The following is a 26,643-nucleotide window of genomic DNA, read 5'->3' on the forward strand; positions in this document are numbered from 1 at the left end:
TTTGTTTTTCTAAAGGCCTTGCAAACTCCTAGAGAGCAAGGATCACCTTATGTCATTATTTAGTATACTCCTGTCCAAATGACCAGCTCAATGCTGAACTTGCAGTAGGGTATAAGAAACGGGTGTTTGTGGAGGGATAGATTAATTTCGGAGATGCACCTAGAAGTAAAATCAAACTACTTGACCTGATCTCTTTCAGAATGTGTATCTGAATGTTTATCTGTCTTTAGACATGTGGCCCCTCTTTTATGACCTCCAAATTCTTAGAAATAGCCTATATAACTTAAATTCTGTGATTCCCCATTTTCTGCCATAAATAACATTGCCAAATAATAGTAATAATATTTAAACTCTTTATGGTTTTCTACTGCTTAAAAATTGGGTTCTGATAAATTTCCCGAGTCAAGATCCAGGCAAAGAAATGATGGCATGTGTCCGTTCGTATGTCCATCGGGAACAGATAGCAAATGGCTTGTGATTTTAATGGCAATTCACTGAGAGAAGACAGTATGCTGTAGTTGGAAAACTCAGTTTCTTTCCTTTATTTTCTCTGTGAGTATGAAACAACGTTTCCAATGAGAGGGTGACATCTGGAAAAAAATGCCTTTGAATAGTGTGCTTTGTGAGAGTGAAATCCTACTTCATGTGGTATTATATATAGTGGCCCATTCAGTATTCATTCAACAAACAATTCTTAAATGATGTCTGTGTGGCAGATTCTGTATGACTCTGTGTTGGTGTTTTACAAAGTCAACACAGTTCATATCATCAGAGAGAATATGATCCAGAAGAGATAGTTAAGATACTTGCTGTAGTAGCTGAAATGCTGAGCTAAGATTGAGAAATCATGGTTCCATGTTTTCTTAATGCTGGCCATGAGACTTGGTAAATTATGAATTCAATAAAGAGACAACTTTCCTGGGTTTCATGATTTTTTTTCTTTCTAAATGAACAGATTGGACTAAAATATCTTTAATCGCCACGAAAATTTTAAATTCCTTCATTCTGAATTTTTTATAGAAAAGATGCTTCAAATTAAACAAAACATCTAGAATGAAGATTTTGAGTGTGTGCTGGGGCATGGAAGAGATTAAAGCTCCAATAAACAAAAATTTACTTTTTTTTTCCTAAGAACAGTTCTGAATAATTATAATGATACTTCAGTAAACATTTTTTTAGGTACCCATTAGCCTTGGGGATATTAAAATGTATAAAGCATACTATCTGCCCACTAATAAGTTACAGCCTCTTTTGAAAGTATGAATAGATGTAAGCTCATAAACACAAAGATGCATTACAGAAGTCAGGGAAAGAAATAGTCACTAAATATTGGCATGATTAAAGGAAAGGCTTGAAAGAAAGTTACAAAGAAAGATAAGACTTAGATCAGTTGAGATGGAGAAGGGAGAATATTTCTGATTGGGAGAATGGGACTGGCCAAGGGTGGATATGAAATTATGTATGGCATTCTTAGGAGAGCTTGACTGTATTACATTGGTGGGAGAGAATGATTTGGGTAAAGGTTACAGGCCAAATATTTTCTGAATATTTAGGCAGTGGCCTGGAATGTAAACTTAAATAGTTCGTTTATCATCTTGTGGGGAGTGAGGAGCCATATATGAATTGCTGAGCAAGGCCATGCGTATAGTTTGTAATGTGAAAAAAGAATTGCTGGTAGAAGTATGAAGGATGAAGAGAGAAAGCAAGAAAAGCCTCATTTCCTACACCTGTGACTTGGGTCACTCAATTTAAATAGCTTGTTCGAGTCTTCACAGCATGTTGGTGGCAGGAATTAGAAAGTAAATCTTTTAACTATGTGATTGGTATCATGGTGAAATTGTCTTAGAATGAAATAATATCGGTAATAAAGAAACTCTGGTAAGTTTTCCTCTTTATCATGTTATTTTTCACCAACTCAGCAAAACACTGTGAGCTTGAGCTGTTTTAAACTATTATCAATAAGCTAATTTATTTAGTGAGCACACATTTTTGAGTTTCTACTCTTTATAAAACAATACTAAGTGTGGAGAAGGTGTTACAACTAATAGGAACTTAAAAAAGAATGAGAGAGTGTATTTTTTTGAAGAACTGAAAATGTAGTCTCTGTGCTCTAGTTTGGAAGAGAATGGAAAATCTGCCTGAAATGAGGTAACAGATTATTATATGGTTTGTCAATTAGTACATTAGAAGATTTATTTTTTCTTTTGTATTTCGTGATTTCCTTTCCCACTGAATTTGTTTTATTTTATTTGAAGCACATGTAGGCACAGAACACATATCCTCCACATAATTTAATAATTTTATAAGGTCATTTTTAATGGATTGTTGCTACTGAATTTTCTCACTCACCATAGTAAGTTTATAACCATTCAGTTCTGTCTTTCATATAGTCTCTTCTTGCAAGGTAAACATGCAATGTTGTGCTAAAACAGGAATGAATCATTATAATTGGTCATTTTCACTACACTTGATAGAAAAAAATGAAGTGGAATGAATCCATTCAATATGCATAAAAAGTTATTAATTAGTAAGCCTTTCAGTAAAGATTGTATAGCCTTTTCAAAATGTTCACTAGGTATGAGTTCATTTCTAATTGTGGGGTTTTTTTAAGTATATCTTCATACTTTTCTTTTCCAAATATTATACTGTGCCAACTCTAATTTCTCCTGTTGACACCTCTCAGAACTCACCATCCTTCTAACCTTGCCAAAATGCCCCCACGTGTATTCATCTGCTTCCTTGCAACTAGACCGTGTCCTCAGGAAGTGTTGTTGGAGATGCTTCTTTCTTTCTCACAGCCCTGAAACCACTTTGTGCTTCTTATCTCGGGTTATATATCTTGATCTCTTGTGAACCTTTGAAAAAATTACAGATCCTTAGTCAATCTCCGGTTTCAAAAGTAGGTATCTGCCTCAAAGTTATGCCCTTTTCACACTCTGTCAAAATCCAAAGCTCTCCCTAAAGGTTTTTGAAAATTGCCCTAGTTTGTAGAGGTTTCTGCCTTCTGGGCTTCTCCTTCTCTGTCTCTGTCACCATGCAGTCCTATTTTGCCCAAACAGGAAGCATGGTCCATTTGATTTCACACAAAACTCCACAACCACCAAGCCTCCAATGAACACAGTAAACTTTATTAAAACTTGCAAGCTATGATGGAGGCAGATTTGCATCCCAGCAATACAAACAACTTTACCTGGACCTGGTGGAATTATTGATCTTCTTGTGTTCTCTTGGTGTGTTCAGATGCTCTATGTCTTCCTGGTGCCTTTCTCCTGGTGCCTTTCTCTTTCTTTCAGGAACAGTACAATAATCTTACCCCCATCTGCCACCAACTCCTCCCTCATGAAAAACAATATAGCCTTCTTCTGAAGCGTAATAGGCTGTCCCTCCAGTCCTTCCAGTTTCACTTTCATCTTGAACACTTATAATTGTATTTTCAAAAGGATGATCTCCTTGGGGGAATTAGTGTGAGATAGTAGATTATAAAATTCCTCCACCTCATTAGAGTTACATAAAGAGTATCTAGAACTCTGTAACTGCACAGTGCCTAGGCAATATCTATGATTGACTCTACTTGCTTATACTTTTTATTAATATGTATAGGTATATGTTAAGACCATAAAGGCAAACCTTTACCTTCAAGTCAAACATGACAATTGATAACTCTCTTCAAGTGTTTTAAGCACCAGAACTAGAAAGAAAAGAGTTAAGATTTCTCTTAACATTGTATTTAGTTGATTATTGTTATAATAATTTTGTAGCAAGCATTTGTTCAACAATGCACTGAGAATCAATTATGTGCCACTAATCTGGGCACCACGGTCAGTAGAGTGTCATTCTTTTTTTTTTTTTTTTTTTTTGCGGTACGCGGGCCTCTCACTGTTGTGGCCTCTCCCATTGCGGAGCACGGGCTCCAGACGCGCAGACTCAGCCATGGCTCACAGGCCCAGCCGCTCTGCGGCATGTGGGATCCTCCCGGACCGGGTCACGAACCCGTGTCCCCTGCATTGGCAGGCAGACTCTCAACCACTGTGCCACCAGGGAAGCCCAGTAGAGTGTCATTCTTATGAGTACAGACATTGAACAAAGCTGCTGGGTTCCAATCCTGGATCTACCATTGTCAGTTCTGTAATTTGTGTAACCATATAATCCATATACTTTCTGAACATCATGCTACTAATTCTGCTCATTATTATTATACCAGATATATATGGTTGTTGTAAGGAGAAAATGATTTAGGACATTTAAAGTTCCTAGATCCATGGCTGACACAAAGTCAAAGCTCAGGAAGGTCATCTCTTAGTTGCGATTAACAGGTGACATGCTAGCAGTATAGAAGACTACAGAGTAGTTTCAAGAAGGGTGGTCATCACTGTCTCCATTTTAAACTTAATATGAACTGATGCTTCTAAAGAGGCACTTCAGTAAATTAGTGGACCACTTCCAAGGGTAGGAATTGTTCAGTGAGTTAATCTAATCACAAGAGACCATCTCCACCATTACTAGCTTTATGACCTTGGACAAATTGCTTAAGCCCTTATTAAAGGGCAATAATGATATCTAGTCCATATAGCTGTTATTACCTAATTATTACAACTGCATTTACTAACATTAATCAAGTGCCTACTATTTGCTTGGCAAAGTGCTGAGCTCATTTTAAGGATTTTGCCATTTAATTCATACAACTATAATGGTTTAGTATGGTGACTGACATGGTAAGAACTCATTAAAGGATATCTAGAAGAAAAATTGTAGGAATGAAAAGAAGAGGGCTTCCCTGGTGGCGCAGTGGTTGAGAGTCCGCCTGCTGATGCAGGGGACACAGGTTTGTGCCCCGGTCCGGGAAGATCCCACATGCCACAGAGCAGCGGGGCCCGTGAGCCATGGCCGCTCAGCCTGCGAGTTCGGAGCCTGTGCTCCGCAACGGGAGAGGCCACAACAGTGAGAGGCCTGCGTACCGCAGAAAACCACACCACCCCCCCAAAAAAAAGAAGAGGCAGTGGGATGTATCATATTGATTTTATTTGTTTATGCATAGGTACAAGAGAATTAAGCATATAAAATCGTTATATCACTGTTAATACTATTACTACTCAATAATAACAAAGATAACATTTCATAGCATTTAGTATGAATATACACTCTGTCAAGTTCATCACGTGTCAATTCATTAAATATACACACTTTTCATTTCATAGATAATGAAATTGAGTGTAAAGAAAGATAAATGATATAAGACAGCAGGGGTATTTGATGGGAGTGAGATTCTGGAGGGAATAGAATAAAAAACTCAGATAGGTAACTTGAAGAAAGTCTAACTTTCTTGCTTTGTAATAACAAGGCAGGCAAGAAGGAAATAGAAAAAGATACAGATAAAGTAGGCTGGTAGTGGCTGGGAAGATGAAGTTTTGGTCTACTAAAATAAAAGGTAAGTCATTTGATGAGAATGTGGGCAGAGGCTGCGTTAGAGGTCTGAAGAAAATTCTGCATATTTGGAGCATTTGTGAGGCATGGAAATGCCATTTATTTCGAGGAGGGTGGCTTGTGAAACATCATGAAAGGCTCAGTTAGTTTGGCCTGTAGGTACACCAGGCAAGACAGAGGGAAAGAATAGGGGCCCCATGTAGGAAAAGGAACAATCTGGGTTTACAATTGCAGGGATAGACTGCCTTTTTGTATATCTCAAAGTCCAGGTAATAATCTTGTTAGAGGGTGGCTACGGTGGAATGAAAGTTACCATCCTTTTGGTAGAGAGTAGATAAGGAATTTAGAGTTAGTGAGGACTCATGCAGCACTGATGTGGGTATTGAAATCACTGAGTTTGATGGCAGGAAACATGGTGGAGGAAGAGGTTGTAAACTAGGTATAAAAGAGTTCCTTAAGAAGTTGATGGAATGGATAGGTTAGCAGATGATGCAATATGAATAGGAAAAGAGAAGCTGCATATATATAGTTCCCTGTGCTACACAGTAGAACCTTGTTGTTTAACCATTGTATATATAACAGTTTACATCTGCTACTCCCAAACTCCCAATCCCTCCCTCCCCGACCCTCCCTGATTTTTCTATTTGTGTAGATTTTAACTTTATTTTAAATGCAGTTTTTAATTCATTATATTCCTGTACTAGGCATAGTTTCTGGATGACTGTCTATAGCTATTTGCTATAGGTCTCTGGCATTTTAGATATCCACAAATTGAAGAGAATATACAATTTACTTATAAGTTCCTTAGCTGTCTTCCTAACTTCCAACTGTTGGTTATGGACTGAAGCAAACTTTGAATCATTGTTACAATAATATTTTAAGGTTCTATCCAAGAACTTTGGAAAACTTTGTAGATATGTCTGTATTAATCATTTTCATGTGGCCCAATAAAACCAGTTCATTAAACACACCCCACAGTGAGATATAGTACAAATTCTGGTCCTTAATGTCTTCATATTTTGATAATAGGTGTTTTCAGAGACTGATATTTTAAATTAATGTAAGGATTATAAGTGCTTCTAGGGGACATAAGAATATTTCCTCTGTTCCCTAGTTAAATTGCAGTATTATTATCCTTGGACTGTTAAGCCACAATTTTGTTGAAAAGGGGATGCTTTTTGTGGTGGTTCAATAAATGTAAAAACTATTGCCAACGTGGATGGAAATTTGAAGAATTAAATACAGTCATCTAATCTCAAAACATAAGTAATGTGTACATGGAAAGAATACAATTTGAAGTTGAAAGAATGACAATTTTCACCCCACTGGGTTTTTTTTGTTTGTTTGGTTGTTTTTTTTTTTTTTTTTTGCGGTACGCAGGCCTCTCACTGCTGTGGCCTCTCCCGTTGCGGAGCACAGGCTCCGAACTCGCAGGCTGAGCGGCCATGGCTCACGGGCCCCACCGCTCTGCGGCATGTGGGATATTCCTGGACCGGGGCACGAACCCGTGTCCCCTGCATCGGCAGGTGGACTCTCAACCACTGCACCACCAGGGAAGCCCCACCCCACTGGTTTTAAATGTAATATGTACTACCTTTATTTAACCATTATACTAAGGTTTGTGCTAAAATACAGGGATTGTACTTTAATGCATAGGAGAGAAAATATGAGAGTTTGTGTCTTATATCAAACACATTCATGTCACAATCATTCCAGAATACATAAGGTAAATAAGAAAGTGATACGATATAAAGGAAACATGAGCAATGCATTTGGTCCTGTCTCTATTTTAATAGTAAATGGCTATGGGAAGGTAATAAATTGTCTTTAAAGTCAGGTTTTCTGATGCTAGAAAAGGAACAGTGGTAATAACCTTCGCAAAGCTGTTTTGAAAGGTGGGGGGAGAAGGAGAGAGATTGATTGATTCATCTAATTACCTGATTGCAATACTAGGGTAACTTAAACCATCTTTACCCGTGTGCTATCCCTCAGTTCAATAATTATAGTTTTGTTGTGGTTTTCTGGTTTCTTATGAGCTGATTGCTTTACTTCATCAGACCCACGTGTTATTTTGAAACTGTGCTTCCTGGAGAAGGCCAAGGGGCCAGTTGACCTAGTTGAACAAGAATTCTTTAATAATCCCTCTTAGACAAAGGAATGATCTCAAGATAAGTATTTTTAAAAGGAACAAGAACTTCTGTGTCTGAATACTATAAAAGGGTAAAAATACATCAAAACGGACAAATTAACTGAAATTTCATATCAAGAACCAGCTGATGGTTAAATTTTTGATGATTAAACTGATGATGCAATAATACATAGAAAGTAAAGCTACTTTGAACACATTTTGTAAAATTATTGGTTATTCAGCAAAAAAAAGGGAATATTAATGATCTACATTCTCCTGAATAAACTTGAGCCTGGATCTTCTGAATCTGTTGTTATTCTATTAAATTATCATTTCACGTCAAATATTTAAAAACATTGTTATGTGTAGAGATTCTTTCAATTCTTTCAACTCTATTAACAAAATATAATTTTGTTGTCCAGGATACAGTATAGTATAATGCAAATACAAATATGATATGGGTTAAAAAAATATATTCTGCTCTTTTTGTTAGTGGTTAATGAGCAAACTATTGCATCTAAGTCTAATTAAAATGACCAAATGATAAATATACTCTAAGACTAAATTAATGGAAGTCTACTATTTAGAAGTTCATCTTTTTACTATTGTCTTCTATTTTTATAGTATGTTTAAAGTAATTTTAGGCTGAAGGGGGTAAAGAGGTACAAAGTTCCACTTGTAAAATAAATAAGTCGTGGGGATATAATGTACAACATGGTGACTACAGTCAATAATATTGTATTGTGGGAGAGGAGTCAAGATGGCAGACTAGGAGGACGTGGAATTTGTCGCTCCTCACAAGTACATCAAGAATACATCTACAAATGGAACAGTTCTCATAGAGCACCTGCTGAACATTAGCAGAAGACTTTCAACACCTAAAAGGACAAGAAAAATCCCCTCACAACTGGGTAGGATGAAAGAAAGAATAAAAAAAGAACACAGGAATCAAAAAAGGGGCCAGCAACCCTAGCGGGAAGCTGAAGGTGAGGAAAGTCCCTGCACTCAGAAAAACTCCCTCACAGTGGGGAAATCAGGCTGGGACAGAAAAGGACCTTCTTGTGATCAAAGGAAAATGCAGCGGATGGTCTGTGGAAGGCAAGACAAAGTAAAAACTGCACGCATGGTCTACACCGCAGCTCTGCACATTCCAGCCTAGGTCCTGAGTCACCTGTTGCAAAGGGGGGCTGTGTGCCAGAAAGTGGGGTTTGGAGCACGGACCCAGGGAGGGGACAGCTGTTGGCTGTGAAAATACAGCCTGAAGGGACAGGAGTAAGGAGCTCCACAACCGGGAAAGTCTGTGGAAAAAGCCTGGGACACCATAGAAGCAAGGCATCATTGTTGAGTGGTATGCAAGGGGCGGAGCCACCATTACAACCCCTTTCCCACCCATCGGCTTCTTCAACCTCCACGGGCACTGGAAGAGGCTCCCATTGGAGTGGACCCACCTGCCCCTCGGGCCAGGGTCTCCTCAGCCCTCGTGGGCTCCAGAGGTCTGAGCGCTACCCATCCCAAAGCCTACTTGGGAATCAACCCTGGGTGGCCCTGCCTGGGATGAGAGTCCGCTGATGCTGGCTGGGGCTGAGTGCTAACACGTGGGGATGGGAGAACATATCCAGGGAGAGGAGCGCTGTTGGCTGCCTGGATACAGCAAAGGGGGCAGGATTGAGGGGATGCATGGCCAGGAATGCCCTAGAGGAAGTGTGGTCTCCCTGGAAAGCAAGGTGCCATTGTTGAGAGGCACGTGGGGGCAGGACTACCACCGCCCCCACACGCCAGTTCCTCCCTCTGCGGGCAGTTGGAGGGACTCCCACCAGAGCAAGCGTGCCAGTCTGTTGCGACTGCCTGCAGGTCCCCACCACTGCAGGCAACTTGCACACACCCCCATTTGTGGCCACCATACCCCTCCCCAGCCTGAGTAAGTGTGCCCCAAGCAGCCACTGCTTTCTCTCCCTCTTGCCTGGGCAAGGAACAAACGCCTGAGGGTGGTGCACACGAAGAGATGAGGTCAAAGCCAACGCTGAGCCCAGGGGTGGTGCAGATAGGGAAGAGGAATGGAAATCTTTCCATGCAGCTACACAAGCCTCACATTAAATCCCCAAAATCAGTTTGGTAAATCCTGCATCTGTGGAATACCTGAATAGACAATGAGTATTCCCACAATTGAGACTGGTCTACCCTTCACAGCAGTGGACTTTGGGGGCAAGTACACAGGGGAGTCAGGATAGGTCAGAGTCTGAGCTGGGCCCACAGTGCCCACAGCAGGTCCAGAGATCTACTTAGAGGTATTGGAAGGCTTCCTGGGGAGGCAGGGATTGGCTCCACTCATTAGATGAGCAAGGACACTGACAGTGGAGGCCCCAGGAAAATATTCTTATTACCATCATTATTTTTTTGTTTCTTTCATTTTGTTCAGTTGTTGGTGTTGTTGCTTTTACTATTTTTTATCTTCTATTTTTAATTTTAATTTAAAAATTTAAAAAAATATATATATTTTTATATTTCTATGTTTAGTTTTTGTTATTTTGTGGGTTTTTCTTGTTTTTGTTTTTTCTTTTTTTGATTGCTTTTATGTGTATATTTTATATTTTCTTCACTTTTTTTGTTCATTTGCTTTTTATTTTTGTTTTTTGTTAGTTTATTCCTTATTGACTGTTCTCATTTTTTAATTCTTTGTTCTCTTGTTTTTTTTCTCTTCTTTTTTCTGTGTATGTGTGTTGTGTTGTTGTTGCTGCTGTTTGTTGTTGTTTTTGCTATTTGTCTTGGGTTTTGTTTGTTTTCTTTCTTTATTTCTTTTCCTTTCTTTTCTTTCTTTTTTCTCTGGACACACTGTGTGGCTTGTGGGCTCATGGTTCCATGGCCATAGGTCAGGCCAGGGCTTCTGAAGTGGGAGCACCAAGTCCATGATGCTGGATCTCCAGAGACTTCCCAGTCCCAGGGAATATTAATTGGTGTGTGTGCTCATGGAGGTATGCATAGCATATCAACACCAGGACCTGGCCCCACAAAACTGCCTGCAGGCTCCAGTGCTGGACACCTCACGCCAAACAACCAGAAAAAGAGAGGAACACAGTCCAACCCATCAGCAGACAGGCTGCCTAAAGTCATACTAAGCTCACAGACACCCCAAAACACACCACCTGATGCATCCCTGCCATTCAGAGGGAAAAGACTCAGCTCCACCCACCAGCAAACATGCACCAGTCCCTCACACCAGGAAACCTACACAAGACCCTAGACCAACCTTACTCACCAGGAAGCAGACAACAGAATCAAGAGGGACTACGACCCTGCAGCCTGTGAAAAGGAGATCATAAACGCAGTGGGTTAGACAGAATGAGAGGCCAGAGAAATATGTTGCAGATGAAGGAATGAGGTAAAATCCCACAAGACAAAATAAATGAAGAAGAAATAGTCAATCTACCTGAAAAAGAATTCAGAGTAATGATAGTAAAGATGATCTAAGATCTTGGAAATAGAATGGAGGCACAGATCGAGAAGATACAAGAAGTGTTTAACAAGGACCTAGAAGAACTAAAGAATGAACAATCAGTGATGAACAACACAATAACTGAAATAAAAAATACACTAGACAGAATCGATAGCAGAATAACTGAGGCAAAACAACAGATAAGTGAGCTGGAAGACAGAATGGTGGAAATAACTGCCGAGGACCAGAATAAAGAAAAAAGAATGAAAATAAATGAGGACAGTCAGATAGACCTCTGGGACAATATTAAACACACCAACATTTGAATTATAGGGGTCCTAGAAGAAGAAGAGAAAGAGAAAGGGCCTGAGAAAATATTTGAAAAGATTATAGTTGAAAACTTCCCTAACGTGGTAAAGGAAATAGTCAATCAAGTGCAGGAAGCACAGAGAGTCCCATGCAGGCTAAAGCCAAGGAGAAACATACAGAGACACATATTAATCAAACTAACAAAAATTAAATACAAAGAAAAATGATTAAAAGCAGCAAGGGGGCTTCCTTGGTGGCACAGTGGTTGAGAGTCCACCTGCCGATGCAGGGGACACGGGTTCGTGCCCTGGTCCAGGAGGATCCCACATGCTGTGGAGTGGCTGGGCGCATGAGCCATGGCCGCTGAGCCTGCGTGTCCGGAGCCTGTGCTCTGCAACGGGAGAGTCCGCGACAGTGAGAGGCCCGCGTACCACAAAAAAAAAAAAAGAAAAAAGATGACTAATGAGAATATACTGTATAGCGCAGGGAACTCTACTTAATGCACTGTGGTGACCTAAATGGGAAGGAAATCCAAAAAAGAGGGGATATATGTATATGTTTAGCTGATTCATTTTGCTGTACAGTAGAAACTAACACAACATTGTAAAGCAACTATACTCCAATAAAAATTAATTTAAAAATATTGTATTGCATTTTTAAAAGTTGCTAAGAAATCTTAAAAGTTCTAATCACAAGAAAAAAATTGTAACTTCGTATGGTGACAGATGGTAAATAGACTTACTGTGGTGATCATTTCACAGTGTACACAAGTAATGAATAATGTTGTATATCTGAAACTATTATAATGTTATATGTCAATGGTACCTGAATAAAAAAGTGATTTTTAAAAAAATAACAAGTGACAAGATACTACAATGCCATTTTCAGGGCAGGAGCCACCAAGATGCACTCAAAGAAAGACAGGCACAATTTTCTCTTAGTCTATCTCACACTATGCACTGGATTAGTCACTGCCTCCCATTATTATTAACTACTAATTGCAAAAAGTTCTCAATGTCTGCCTTCTTGCACAGTTCAGATTTTAAATGAAGAGACCTCATTTATTGCACAGCTAAGGTGGTTGCTTTCTCCAATATGCTCAGTAAGATACAGGCAGTTACTCATTATCTGAGATGGCTTTTCATTTACATAAACTGTGGCACTCTGCTCCTTTGATTAACATCTGTGTTTCTCTGCCTCCTACACACTCACTGTGGTCTCCACAGGTGGGTCCATTTTACTGTGTTTTGGCTTTGAGAAGGAAAGCTAAAATGGGTATGTGACATTATTAAGTATTTTCTGGCTGCAGTGCATTAGATTTACCATTTAACCATGGTGTGTTCATTAATTACAAAGGTTGAGCAGCAGAGGTAAAAACAAGTAGACAATTACCAACAAATCATTAGTGGGAAAATTTGGAAAGCAGTATTATTCTTAGTTTGGTAACCTCGTGTTTTCATGCATATAGAGTCATTTTCTAGTAAAGAGTTTTGGATGCAATTGAAGCAGTTAATTGACACCTTAATCAAATGAAGATGTTAACTATAGATGTGAGAATCCAAACTTTTGAAAAGATAAAATGGCCATAAGATAGCCTTTTCTAATAATGGATACCATAATTAAGAATTGATGGTAAAGTTTCTAGCATTTTCTCGGTTGTTTTTAGGGATCACAAATCAATGGTTTTATTTCATTCTTGAAATGAAATAAGTGGTACTAGTTTATTTAAGGGGAGGTCTGTAAAGGATGCTTTTAAATATTTTCATAAAAGGAAGAATATTAGGGCAGGTTTCTTGGGTTTTCATATTATTTTCTAATTTCTGAAGGCTTAATATAAATAGATTTCTAGTCCTTGGGAAATATAAACACACACACAGATAGATATGTGTGTGTGTATATATATAAATACATACACATATATAATGTATATATAATATATATGAAATATAAAATGCATGTGTATATATAAATATATATGTGACACTAGCTAAATTCATACTAGGAATATTTTTTTAACTTTTGAAAATCATTTTTTAACATTTCAGCTGAAAAACTATCCACCTTCCCTAAATCTAATATCACAGATTGTAGGGCAGATCTCAACCTGATGCATTTTGAAACAGTTACCTGAATGAGTGCCTCCTGAAAAACCGGGGGAAAAACTACACTAACTCACCCCTAACTATATTGTTTCAAACAAGGTAGTGTAGTAAGATTGAAAACTCCAGTGTACATAGAAGTCTCCTACATTGGATTTTCTGCTATATTACTCCAGCAAGTCATAAGCTGTATTCTACTGTGGATGTGAAGAGAAAATTGATTTAGATAGTTCTGTACTGAGCCATTTTTTTCCACCACTGGAAAGATTTCTGTTGATAAATTTCATTTATTTAAGGGGGAAAAGCAAAGAAAAATACTCCATGGTTTATATGCCATCATGATCTTCTGAACATTATGAGACTAAATGTTACATAATGTCATACAGATATGGCAGTCTTGTAGAGATGCATTTATTTTTCTTTCACAACCAAAGATAATATTTTAAGGATTGTGTCATGTCTGAGAACTTTGACCTTACATTCAAGTTGATCTGTGAAGCAGTTTATTGAATTTGCTGATGTTTATATATTTCCACCAGAGATTATGAGAAAAATTCCAAAGGACATCCGCCTTGAAAGCAGATGTGTTAATATAGTACATGTCTTGACTGCCTAATATTTCAGCCCAGAGGACAGGCAGGACTTCCCACCCACATAATTGATTTTGACCTTGCTTGCTGTCCTGGGAAGCTGTGTATATTGCAGTCAGTGAGACTTGTTACACATTCATGCTATTTTACCACAGCGGCATTGCAAAGGGTCATTAGGTTCCAACTCCTAGATCAGCAAAGTAGCCATTTCCAGGCGCTACATGGAAACAGAAAAAAGATGCTGTGCATTTCAGTTTGCTTGGGATCAACTCTAGCCTCATTTTGGATGTTATGGCAGGTCAAACTGATTTGAATTTATCGTGGCCTGTTTGTTTAGTAAAGCCAGAAGCCTGAGCACTTCTGTAAGATGTTGCCACTACCGTATAGTGAAAGCTACAGATAAATGAGAGAAAGAGTTGGACTTGCTAGACAAGTGAAACTCTGGAGAAGTAATCGAAAGAGTGACATTTTACTAGGGTGTTAGAGCACAACCTCGTTATTTCTTTTTATTGCTACACTGAGGTGCTTTTTAGGTGTTAATTATCACCATATCAATGAGAAAGAGCACCAAATATGATTTCAAACCTATTAAATCCATCTTCTATCTGACTTGGTGATTGAAGGTTTAAATCCGTCGTCTTTGAAAACAATGTATCTGAGCTGTGCCTCTCAGAATCAGGGTTTAAATATAAACTGAAATTCAGTAGCTATTTTTATGATTTAGGAAACAAATTTGGGCTTAAAATTAAATGATGCTTGTTTGCCTAATGGCACAGGCGTGTTTTCAGTCATCATTACACTTGCAAATCAATGATGACATTTTTGTTTAAGAGGTGATGGGGAAGAGGAAAAGTGGATGAGTTCAGACTATCTCCATGTTATACTAGGAAGAATAGAAATGACAGCTGACTCATCAGCAGCTGTGGTTGCCAGGAATAATGTTTTTTACCTATATCTAGTGATTTTGGTGAGTCTTAAAAAGAGGTAGTTGAGTCAACTATATTCCATGGCTCTGAGGCAATAATTCCCATACTTTCTTGTCAAGTCACTCTGGCAAGAACATTTTTCACAAAGGAGCAACAAGATGGCTTCAAACTGCTCTTGCACCTTGGGGAGTGACAGTAGCAGCAACTGACAATCACTTATTGCTAAGCTTTAGTGTGTATTTGTGAATGTGTGTGTGTGAGAGAGACAGAGAGAGAGACAGAGACAGAGACAAACAGAAAATATGCATGCCACAGGAGGATAGGGTTACAAACTCAGGATATCAGAGCTGTCGGCTCTCCTGTTCACTTGCCTATAAGTGAAAACATCTCAGTCAAGTGAGCTGTCTTTGGCGGCAGCAGCAGCAGAACTTCTCATTTCTAAGGCTTGCTTAGACTACGATGAAGACAGAGCCTGGTTGGGGTAGAGGAGTAGCCACAAGCATAGGTACCACAGATTTGTGCTATTCTTACCTGAAGTTCAGTAATTTTGTGAGTAAATGTTTCTCAGTAGGTTGTATGTCCTAAGTCAATTTCCAGAGTGTTGGAATGTTTGTTGCCTTCTTTGGGAGAGGATTTGTTGCTCTCCTTGCTCTGTCATGCTAGAAATTAATCTAATTATCTTTTAGAATATATCAAGAATACTTCATTTTTATTCTTTTTAACTTTACTGCTAGAAATATTTTTACATTCCCATGGTCCAGTTTATTTTCCTTTCCTAAGAATAGAGTGTTTATTTATTATTGCATAATAAATTACTCCAAACTTAGTGGCTTAAAGTAACAAACATTTATTATCTCACAGCTTATGTATGTCAGGAATTTGATCATGGCTTAGGTAGGTCTTTGGGCTCAGAATCTGTCACAAGGCTGTAATCAGGTTGTCAGCCAGGAGGACTGTAGCCATCTCAAGGTTTGACTGGGGGAAGATTCACTTTCAAGCTGAAATCATATGATAGTTGGCAGGCTTCATGTCCCCACCAGCTTTTCCCCAGAGATAAAAGTCCCTTGCCACATGGCAGCTCACAACATGATAACCAGTTTCCCATAGACCAAGCAAGAAAAAGAGCAGGAGTGGACACCCAAGAAGAAAACCGCTGTCCTTGTAATTTAATCTTTGAGGTAAAATCCTGTTACCTTTGCTATATTCTGTTTATTAGAAGTGACCCACACTCAAAGGGAGAAGCTTACACAGGTCATACATACCAAAAAGAGGGGTCTTCGGGGTTCATTTTAGGAGCTGCTTACCACAAATGGTAACTAGTAACCAGAGGCTTTAGTGGAAAAAATGACAGTTTACTTAGTCATTTTTACAAAATCTTAAATGGGAAATATATTTTACCTTTATATTTTCACCTAAAGGGATTAACTTTTTGTAATTTGATAGAGTATTTGGGAACATAAAAAATGTAGAGATAATAGAACAAACAACTACGTATCTACATCCTACTTTAGTAACAGCAAGGCCAATGTAGCTAAAATCCCCTATGTACCCCTGCTTTCTTAAGGATAATTGCTGGCCTGCCTTCAGTGTTCTTTTCAATATACATTTTTATAATTTTATAATATATATGCATTATTTAACAATATATTATTGTTTCACTTGTTTAAAATCCTCATATAAATGCTCCCCTTATTTTATCTATTCATATGCTCCCAAGAATATATGTTAAAGGTTGCTGGAAAGAGCATTAATCATAACAGCAGAACAAGGGAAAAAAAAGGGAGACTACATATTCATTAACAGTAGAATGAGGGTGAAAACTGTGGTATATTTATAAAACTAAATATTATACACAGTGAAAATGAATAAACTGGAATCACATATTAACATGAATTCATCTCACAAGACTTTAGTCAAATATAGAATATCTTAAATACATATTTTCACTCAACTAATTTTTAAGTGATTTAATGTTATTCTTAGTTACTTGTTTAAAATGTATATAAAGAACTTTTTTATTAAATAACTAAAGGCATTATGTTATCTAATACTCTGTTGTTCTTCAGGTCACCAACTGGTTATGTGAGGTAATCAAACAGAATATTTCTGAAAATCCCAGGCAAGTGTAAACTTTAAATGACTAATTTCAAACCTGTCTTATGGTTATGCTCATTGTATATGTTAGGTGTTGATAGGATCTATATGGGTACATTCGGTTTGAAGTTGGTTGCCCTGGAAACAAATCATTCTTTCTTGGTCTTTTTTCATATATTATTCTGAATGCTTCGACAGTTGATAGATGATGTATTTGTGCCCTCATCTCCTCACCTCATTTTTCTCTCTAATAGTTGGGAAAATTGCAGCAGCTGTGGCTAACTATTTACATTGAAAATAATAACATGCGTAAATAGGATCTTTCTAACTCTTCATTACTGGCAGCAGAAATAAGTGGGAATATTGGCCTTGTCTCATCATAGAAACAGAGCCACATCCAGAATGAGATAAAACAAATGATTATAAACTCTGAGCAAAACAAGAGAACAAATTAACAAAAGAAGGTGGTAATAATGTAATCAACAATACATGATCATCCCAGAAGAATCAAAGAGATCCAGTAAATATATTTCTTTAGAGAAGATTGAGCTCCATCTGTTGATTTACAAATTCTAAGTAATTTGAGAAGGATTGAGTGACTGTTGGTCTCAATAACAATCAAAAGTCACCTTGTGTTTAAGGCACATCGAGATTCAGTAGAGTATTTGGTTAATAGCATGAGTTAGACCATACTATTCAAATCCATGTCTGGATTTGAAAATCATCTCAGTCACTTAAAAGTTATGCAATCATGAGAAGTTTCCTAAATGCTCCAGGACTGTTCCCTTAGTTGTAATCCTCATAACCCTATAGGATTTCTGTTAGTATTAAGTGGGTTAGTATTTATAAAGGTTGTAGAACAGAAAGTAATCTGTAAGCATTATATAAATGTTAGCTTTTATTATAGTTAGATATACAGATTGTGTGATTTTCCAATTATTTGAAAGTGGTTAATATATTACTTTTAATGAAAATAATTATATTTCTGTAATACTCTATGCTCTACCCATATTGGTTATCTATATGTCTATAATATCTAGTAATATTAGAATTAACTTTCTAATTAACTATAATTACTAAAGAGTTTCATCAAAATGTATTGCATTGGACTCACAGCACTGCATAGGATATGAAACAAAAATTTGTCATTCTTATCCAAGTTTTGACTGTTTGCATTTGTTACATGTTTTTGTATGCATAAATCATATGTAGTATTTTTTTGTGTTTAGTAGTTACAGAAATATTGTGAAATGATATGCATTCTTTTGCAACTTAATTTTTTATTCCACATGAATTATTTTGGAGTTATCTAAGTTAATACATGAAGATTTAGCTCACTTGTTAAACTATAGTACAATATTCTGAGTGGATAGTGATACTAAAACTTTTCTCTAAGTTTCTGCTAGGAACTAATTGAATATATGTGTAAATGTCTCTGTGTGCACATCTGTAATATTTTTTCAGTGTATATATCAAGAAGTGGAATTACTTGGTCTTAGAGTGCATCTTCAACTTTACTCAGAATTGTAAAAATTTGTATCCATAATGTTGGCTGCTGTGAATAAGGCTGCAGTGACTTTGGAGGACTGATATCTCTTTGATATACTGATTCCAATTCTTTTAGATAAATATCCAGAAGTTGGATTGCTGGATCATATGATAGTTCTATATTTAATATTTTGAGGAGTCTCCATACTGTTTCCCATAGTGGTTGCACTATTTGGTATTTCCACCGATAGTTTCCAAGGGTTTCCATTTCTCTATATCCTCAGGAATACTGTTTTCCTTTGTTGTTTGATAATAACCATCCTAACATGTGTGAGGCAATACCTCATTGTGATTTGCATTTCCCTGATGATTAGTTTTATTGAGCATCTTGTCATATACCTGTTGGCTATTTGTATGTATTCTTTGGACAAAAGTCTATTCAACTTGTTAGTCCATTTCTTAATAGAGTTTAGTTTCTTTGCTATTGAGTTGTATGAGTTGCTTACAGCTGTTGGCCATTTTTATGTCTTCTTTGGACAAAAGTCTATTCAACTTGTTAGTTCATTTTTTAATAGAGTTTAGTATCTTTGCTATTGAGTTGTATGAGTTCCTTACATATGTTGGAAATTCACTCCTTATCTAATATATAGTTTGCAAATATTTTCTCCCATTTCATAGGTTGCTTTTTCACTTTGTTCTTTGTTTCCTGTAGTGCAGATTTTTAGTTTGTTATAGTCACACTCGTTTATTTTTCCTTTTGTTGCCTGTGCTTTTGAGTCATATCAATGGAATAATTGCCAAGACCAATATCCAGAAGCATTTCCCCCATGTTTTCTTCCAGGATCTTTATAGTTTCAGGTTTTATCTTGAAGGCTTTGATCCATTTTTAATTGATTTTTCTGTATGGTTTAAGTTCAGGATCCAATTTCATTTATTTGCATGTGGCTATACAGTTTTCTCAGCACCATTTGTTTAAGAGACTATCCCTTCCTTGTTGTGTATTCTTGGTACCCTTGTTGATCAATTGATTGTGTGTTCATGGATTGATTTCTGGTCCCTCTATTTTGTTTCATCCATCTATTTGTCTGCCTTTATGGCAGTAAAATACTGTTTTAATTACTATAGCTTTGAAATATATTTTTGAAATCAGGAATGTGTTGCTGCCAGCTTTGTTTTTCTTTCTAAAGATTGTTTTGGCTATTCATAGTCTTTTATGATTCCATATTAATTTTAGAATTATTTTTCTGTTTCTGTAAAAAAAGTGCCATTGAGATATTGATAGGAGTTGTATTGAATGTGTATATCATTTGGGGTTGTATAGATATTTAACAATATTAATTATTCCAATCTGTGAACATTGGATATTTTTCCATATTTTTGTGTCTTTTAAAATTTCTTCCAGTAATATTTTGTAGTTTTCAGTGTACAGTCTTTCATCTACTTAGTTTATTTCTAAGTATTTTATTCTTCTTGGTGCTACTGTGAATGAGAATGTTTTCTTAATTTCCTTTTCAGATAGCTTGTTTTTAGTGTATAGAAATGCAACTGATTTTTGTATGTTGATTTTGTTTCCTGTAGCTTCATTGAATTCTGTTATTGGTTCTAAAAGTTTTTTCAATAAGTCTTTAGGGTTTTCTATATATTATGATCATGTAATCTGTAAAGAGGAACAGTTTTACTTTCTTTCTGAATTGTATATCTTTTATTTCTTTTCCTTGCCTAATTGCTCTGCCTGGGACTTCCAGTACTATGTTGAATAAAAGTTTTGAGAGAATGCATCCTTGCCTTGTTCCTGATCTTAGAGGAAAAGCTTCAGTTTTTGACCATTGCGTATGATGTTAGCTGTGGGTTTTTAATATATATATATAGAGAGAGAGAGAGATTTTTTAAATTGAACTAGAGTTGATTTCCAGTGTTTCAGGTATACAGCAAAGTGATTCAGTCATATATATATATGTGTATATATATACATATATACACACACACATATATATACATATATATATTCTTTTTCAGATTCTTTTCCATTATAGATTATTACAAGATATTGAACATAGTTCCTTGTGCTATACGGTAGTTCCTTGTTCTACAGCAGGTTCCTTGTTTATCTGTTTTATATATAGTAGCATGTATCTGTTAATCCCAACTTCCCAATTTATCCCCCACCCCTTCCCCTTTGGTAACCATAAGTTTGTTTTCTATGAGTCCATTTCTGTTTTGTAAATAAATTCATTTGTATCATTTTTTTAGATTCCACATATAAGTGATATCATATGATATTTGTCTTTCTCTGTCTGACTTCACTTAGTATGATAATCTCTAGGTCCATCTATGTTGCTGCAAATGGCATTATTTCATTCATTTTTATGGCTGAGTAATATTCCATTTTATATATATATATATATATATATATATATATATATATATATATATATATCTCACATCTTCTTTATCTGTTCATCTGTTAAGGGACACTTAGGTTGCTTCCATATCTTGGCTATTATAAATAGTACTGCTATGCACATTTGGATGCATGTATCTTTTCAAATTAGAGTTTTCATCTTTTTTGGTTATATGCCCAAGAGTGGGATTACTGGATCATATATGGTAACTCTATTTTTAGTTTTTTAAGGAACTTCCATACTGTTCTCCATAGTGGCTGTACCAATTTACATTCCCACTAATGGTGTAGGAGGATTCCCTTTCTTCACACCTGAGAGAGGGTGTTTTGTGGATTAGGATAATACATGTAAAATGTTTAAGAACACTATCTAGCATATAAATCTTTATTGTTTCGCTGAAAAATTATTCATAATTATAAAATAATAGCACACTTTATCACTATCAATGATTTTTCCTTACTTTATTCATATTAATAATGCTGCCATAATATTATTCTGGTTAGTATTTGTCTTTTCCCATACACCCTTTATTATTAAAATATTTTATAACATTATGTTAACATTGTGTTTAGGTATGTCTTCTGTAAAGAGCATATCATTAGATTTTTTAAAAGCAAATTCTTGTCTTTTGTTATCAACTTACATTAGTATTATTAACATTTGGCATATTTCTAGGATGTTATTCATTAATTTCATTTTATAGGGTTTTTTGCTTTATTTTATTTCCTTTATACATTTTATTTGACTGTTCAAGTTTTACTTATTCTTTTAATGTATTTTAAAATTGCACATTCTATTTTTATATTTTAATAGGTAAACCTAACTTTTGGTATGCATTTTCAACCTTCTAAGTTAAACATTAATCGGTATCTCTGTTCCTTTCATAATGCATGTGTTTTAGGTGTCTTTAACTCTGCAGCTCAGTCTTCTTTATGCTACAGCTCACAATTTAAACTGTACAGGATGTAGTTTTTAAAACTACATATATAGTGTTGTTAGTACTGAGAATTAAACAATGAATAATGTATTCTAGTTTTCATAAAACATGTTTTTTACCTCGAGTATTATCTAATTAATGGTATTTTCAAAGGAGGGGGAGGATAGAATGACATTTATTCTACAATGCTCAAATTGATATTAATTAGCTAAACTTCCTTAGAAAATGCAAATTTTGCTAGTTTTATCTGTTTGAAAATATTGCAGCAACTTTGGAAGGAGGAAAAGAGGAAATGATAGAGAAACTGAGAGAGAGACTGAATAGAGAGCTGCATCTGGACCACATGGCTATTTAATAAAGTAATCCAAACTTGTACCAGTATCAGTTTGTAAAATTTGTCATTATATGGGTTGATTTCTAATTAACTACATGGACAAAAAATGTTCTAAAATATCTCAATAGAGGTCTAATTTGCAGCGGTTTGATTTTTTCCCTACTATTATCTGCAAAGCAATTATGCATGAATAAAGACTGCTTGACTAGCTTTCAAGGAAATATTGACCGCTAATACATTTTAATTAAGGAATATTGAAGTAGAGAATTTAAATCAACAAAATAAACAATGTTAAATGTGGGTGAAACTTCAACAGTAAGCAATTTTAATACCTACGAATAAATGTTTCTGTTTCACATTCAAAATAAGTATATACATAGACCATCTATTTATTTAGATACACACACATATATACATGCACATGTATGTATATGCATATCATTTAAAATTAATTTATATATAATATATAATGAATGTATGAGAAATATAGTGTCTTTGCCCTAAATCAAATAGGGAGATTTAAGCCATTATTTGAGGAGAAGGGTCATTACATAGTAGGTGTGTTCATAGAATTGATATCTGACACCTTAAATATCAAATAAGAATTAGAGATCCAAAAAGGGGATGGATACCCTGAGAAAACCATAATTGAAAAATATACATGTACCACAGTGTTCATTGAAGCACTGTTGACAATAGCCAGGACATGGAAGCAACCTAAATGTCTATCAACAGATGAATGGATAAAGATGTGACACATCTAGACAATGGAATATTACTCAGCCATAAAAAAGGAACAAAATTCAGTTATTTGTAATGAGGTGGATGGACCTAGGGTCTGTCATACAGAGTGAAGTAAGTCAGAAGGAGAAAAACAAATACCATATGCTAATGCATATATATGGAATCTAAGAAAATGATACTGATGAACCTAGTTGGAGGGCGGGAATAAAGACGCAGACATAGAAAACAGACTTCAGGACACAGGTGGGGAAAGAGAAGCTGGGACAAAGTGCAAGAGTAGCGTTGACATATATACACTACCAAATGTAAAATGGATGGCTAGTGGGAAGCTGCTGCATAGTACAGGGAGATCAGCTCAATGCTTTGTGACCACCTAGAGGGGTGGGATAGAGAGGGTGGGAGGGAGGCTCAAGAGGGAGGGGATATGGGGATATATGTATACATATAGCTGATTTGCATTGTTGTACAGCAGAAACTAACACAACACTGGAAAGCAATTAGACTCCAATAAAGATGTAAAAAAAAGAAATTTTTTATAAAAGGGGAGGATGGAGATTTCCAGGTAGAGGGAACCATATAAGGCACAGAGGCAAAAGAATGCATGGGAGTCAGCATAGCCTCATATGTTTTGGTTTCTGGAAGACTTGGATTTGAATTCTGATGCTGAGGTATTTTGTAGAGGTCATTTAATTTCTAAAATTCTGGTGAATTTCAATGATAATGTTATTTATATCAAAATTAGGTTTCGGAGGTTTGATATGTTTATGTGTATATGTGTTTTGTGTAGTTATTAGCCCAAAGTAAGTGATCGATAAATATGCTCTGTTATTATTATTATCTTTGTTGTAATCATTGTTGCCCATTTAAGACTCTGTAGTTATTTCAGCATAACTTGAGCACATCTAAAAATTGAGTAGCAAGAGTTAGGGTGGCAGAAAGAGGTCATCTAGGGCAAATTATGACCCACTTTATAATCCTCACCAAAACCTATGAACATTATTTTGTGGCATTTGGTAGTTATTGAAGTAGGTGTCTAGTTTGGAATATAGAAAGCTCTCTTTCACTATACTGTGAAGAATGGATGTAGGAGCAGGAGGAGGGAAACTGGAGGGAGAAATACTCATAATGTAAGCTAGAGATGGTGTGTGCCTAAACTGTGGTAGATGCAGTAGAGATTGACATGATAGAATTTAAGATGTACTTTGGGGATGGACCTTACTGGCTTAGAGATTTATTAAATTCAGCAGTTGAATCAAGGTTGATGAAGATATCTTGACCAGGGTAAATTAGGTATATGATGACTCTATTCCCTGGAAGGATAAACACAAAAGGATGTAAAGGGAAGATGATGAGTCCAATTTTACACATGTATAGATAACAAATGTTTAGAGAATAACAAAAAGTATATGTCTAGCAAGTGTTTTGCTAAACTGGATTTTAGTTCAGGAGATATGTCAGCTGAAGATAAAGAATTAGACATTATCAACATTTAGATTAAAATTAAGTCATACTTGGGCAGCCATAGCACAATACCACAGACTGGGTGGCTTAAACAACAGAAAAATTTTTTTTTGAATTTTTGAATTTTATTTATTTTTTATACAGCAGATTCTTATTAGTTATCTATTTTATACATATTAGTGTATATATGTCAATCCCAATCTCCCAATTCATCCCACCAACACCACCCACCCTGCCACTTTCCCCCCTTGGTGTCCATACGTTTGTCCTCTACATCTGTGTCTCTTTTTCTGCACTGCAAACCAGTTCATCTGTACCATTTTTCTAAGTTCCACATATATGCATTAATATACGATGTTTGTTTTTCTCTTTCTGACTTACTTCACTCTGTATGACAGTCTCTAGATCCATCCACGTCTCTACAAATGACCCAATTCTGTTCCTTTTTATGGCTGAGTAATATTCCATGGTCTATATGTACCACATCTTCTTTATCCATTCATCTGTCAATGGGCATTTAGGTTGCTTTCATGACCTGGCTATTGTAAATAGAGCTGCAGTGAACATTGGGGTGCATGTGTCTTTTTGAATTATGGTTTTCTCTGGGTATATGCCCAGCAGTGGCATTGCTGGGTTATATAGTAATTCTATTTTTACTTTTTTAAGGACACTCCATACTCTTCTCCATAGTGGCTGTATCAATTTCCATTCCCACCAACAGTGCAAGAGGGTTCCTTTTTCTCCACACCCTCTCCATCATTGTTCTTTGTAGATTTTCTGAAGATGCCCATTCTAACTGGTGTGAGGTGATACCTCAGTGTAGTTTTGATTTGCATTTCTATAATAATTACTGACGTTGAGCACGTTTTCATGTGCTTCTTGTCCATCTGTATGTTTTCTTTGGAGAAATGTCTATTTAGATCTTCTGCCCATTTTTGGATTAGGTTGTTTGTTTTTTGATATTGAGCTGCATGAGCTGCTTGTATATTTTGGAGATTAATCCTTTGTCAGTTCCTTCATTGCAAATATTTTCTCCCATTCTGAGAGTTGTCTTTTCATCTTGTTTATGGTTTCCTTTGCTGTGCAAAAGCTTTGAAGTTTCATTAGGTCCCATTTGTTTACTTTTGTTTTTATTTCCATTTCTCTAGGAGGTAGGTCAAAAAGAATCTTGCTGTGATTTATATCATAGAGTGTTCTGCCTATGTTTTTTCCTCTAAGGGTTTTATAGTGTCTGGCCTTACATTTAGGTGTTTAATCCATTTTGACTTTATTTTTGTGTATAGTGTTTGGGTGTGTTCTAATTTCATTCTTTTACATGTAGCTGTCCAGTTTTCCCAGCACCACTTATGGAAGAGGCTATCTTCTCTCCATTGTATATTCTTGCCTCCTTGATCAAAAATAAGGTGACTATAAGTGCCTGGGTTTATCTCTGTGCTTTCTATCCTGTTCCATTGATCTATATTTCTGTCTTTGTGCCAGTACCATACTTTCTTGATTACTCTGGCTTTGTTACACAGTCTGAAGTCAGGAAGCCTGATTCCTCCAGCTCCGTTTTTCTTTCTCAACATTGCTTCGGCTATTTGGGGTCTTTTGTGTCTCCATACAAATTTTAAGATTTTTTTGTTCTAGTTCTGTGAAAAATGCCTCTGATAATTTGATAGGGATTGCACTGAACCTGTAGATTGCTTTGGTTAATATAGTCATTTTCACAATATTGATTCTTCTAATCCAAGAACATGGTATATCTCTCCATCTGTGTCATCTTTGATTTCTTTCCTCAGTGTCTTATAGTTTTCTGAGTACAGGTCTTTGACCTTTTTAGGTAGCTTTATTCCTAGGTATTTTATTCTTTTTGTTGCAGTGGTGAATGGGATTGTTTCCTTAATTTCTCTTTCTGATCTTTCATTGTTAGTGTATAGGAATACAAGAGATTGCCGGGCATTAATTTTGTATCCTGCAGCTTTACCGGATTCATTGCTTAGCTCTAGTAGTTTTCTGGTGACATCTTTAGGATTCTTTATGTATAGTATCATGTCATCTGCAAACACTGACAGTTTTACTTCTTCTTTTCCAATTTGGATTCCTTTTATTTCTTTTACTTCTCTGATAGCCATGGCTAGGATTTCCAAAACTATGTTGAATAAGAGTGGCGAGAGTGGACACCCTTGTCTTGTTCCTGATCTTAGAGGAAATAATTTCAGTTTTCACCACTGAGAATGATGTTTTCTGTGGGTTTGTCATATATGGCCTTTATTATGTTGAGGTAGGTTCCCTCTATGC

General features: G+C 36.3%; 1 long non-coding RNA gene across 1 annotated transcript in view; it reads left to right on the top strand.

Moving 5' to 3' along the window:
* LOC307181311 overlaps positions 1–17,022 on the top strand; it is a 142,923-nt gene extending 125,901 nt beyond the window's left edge. Inside the window, exon 4 of the long non-coding RNA XR_013826409.1 lies at positions 16,970–17,022. This is a non-coding gene — a long non-coding RNA (uncharacterized lncRNA). The remainder of the gene's footprint in view (positions 1–16,969) is intronic.
* Positions 17,023–26,643: the final 9,621 nt, after the last annotated feature.

Source organism: Stenella coeruleoalba (genome assembly GCF_951394435.1).
Source record: "Stenella coeruleoalba genome assembly, chromosome: 2".
Lineage (NCBI taxonomy): Eukaryota > Metazoa > Chordata > Mammalia > Artiodactyla > Delphinidae > Stenella > Stenella coeruleoalba.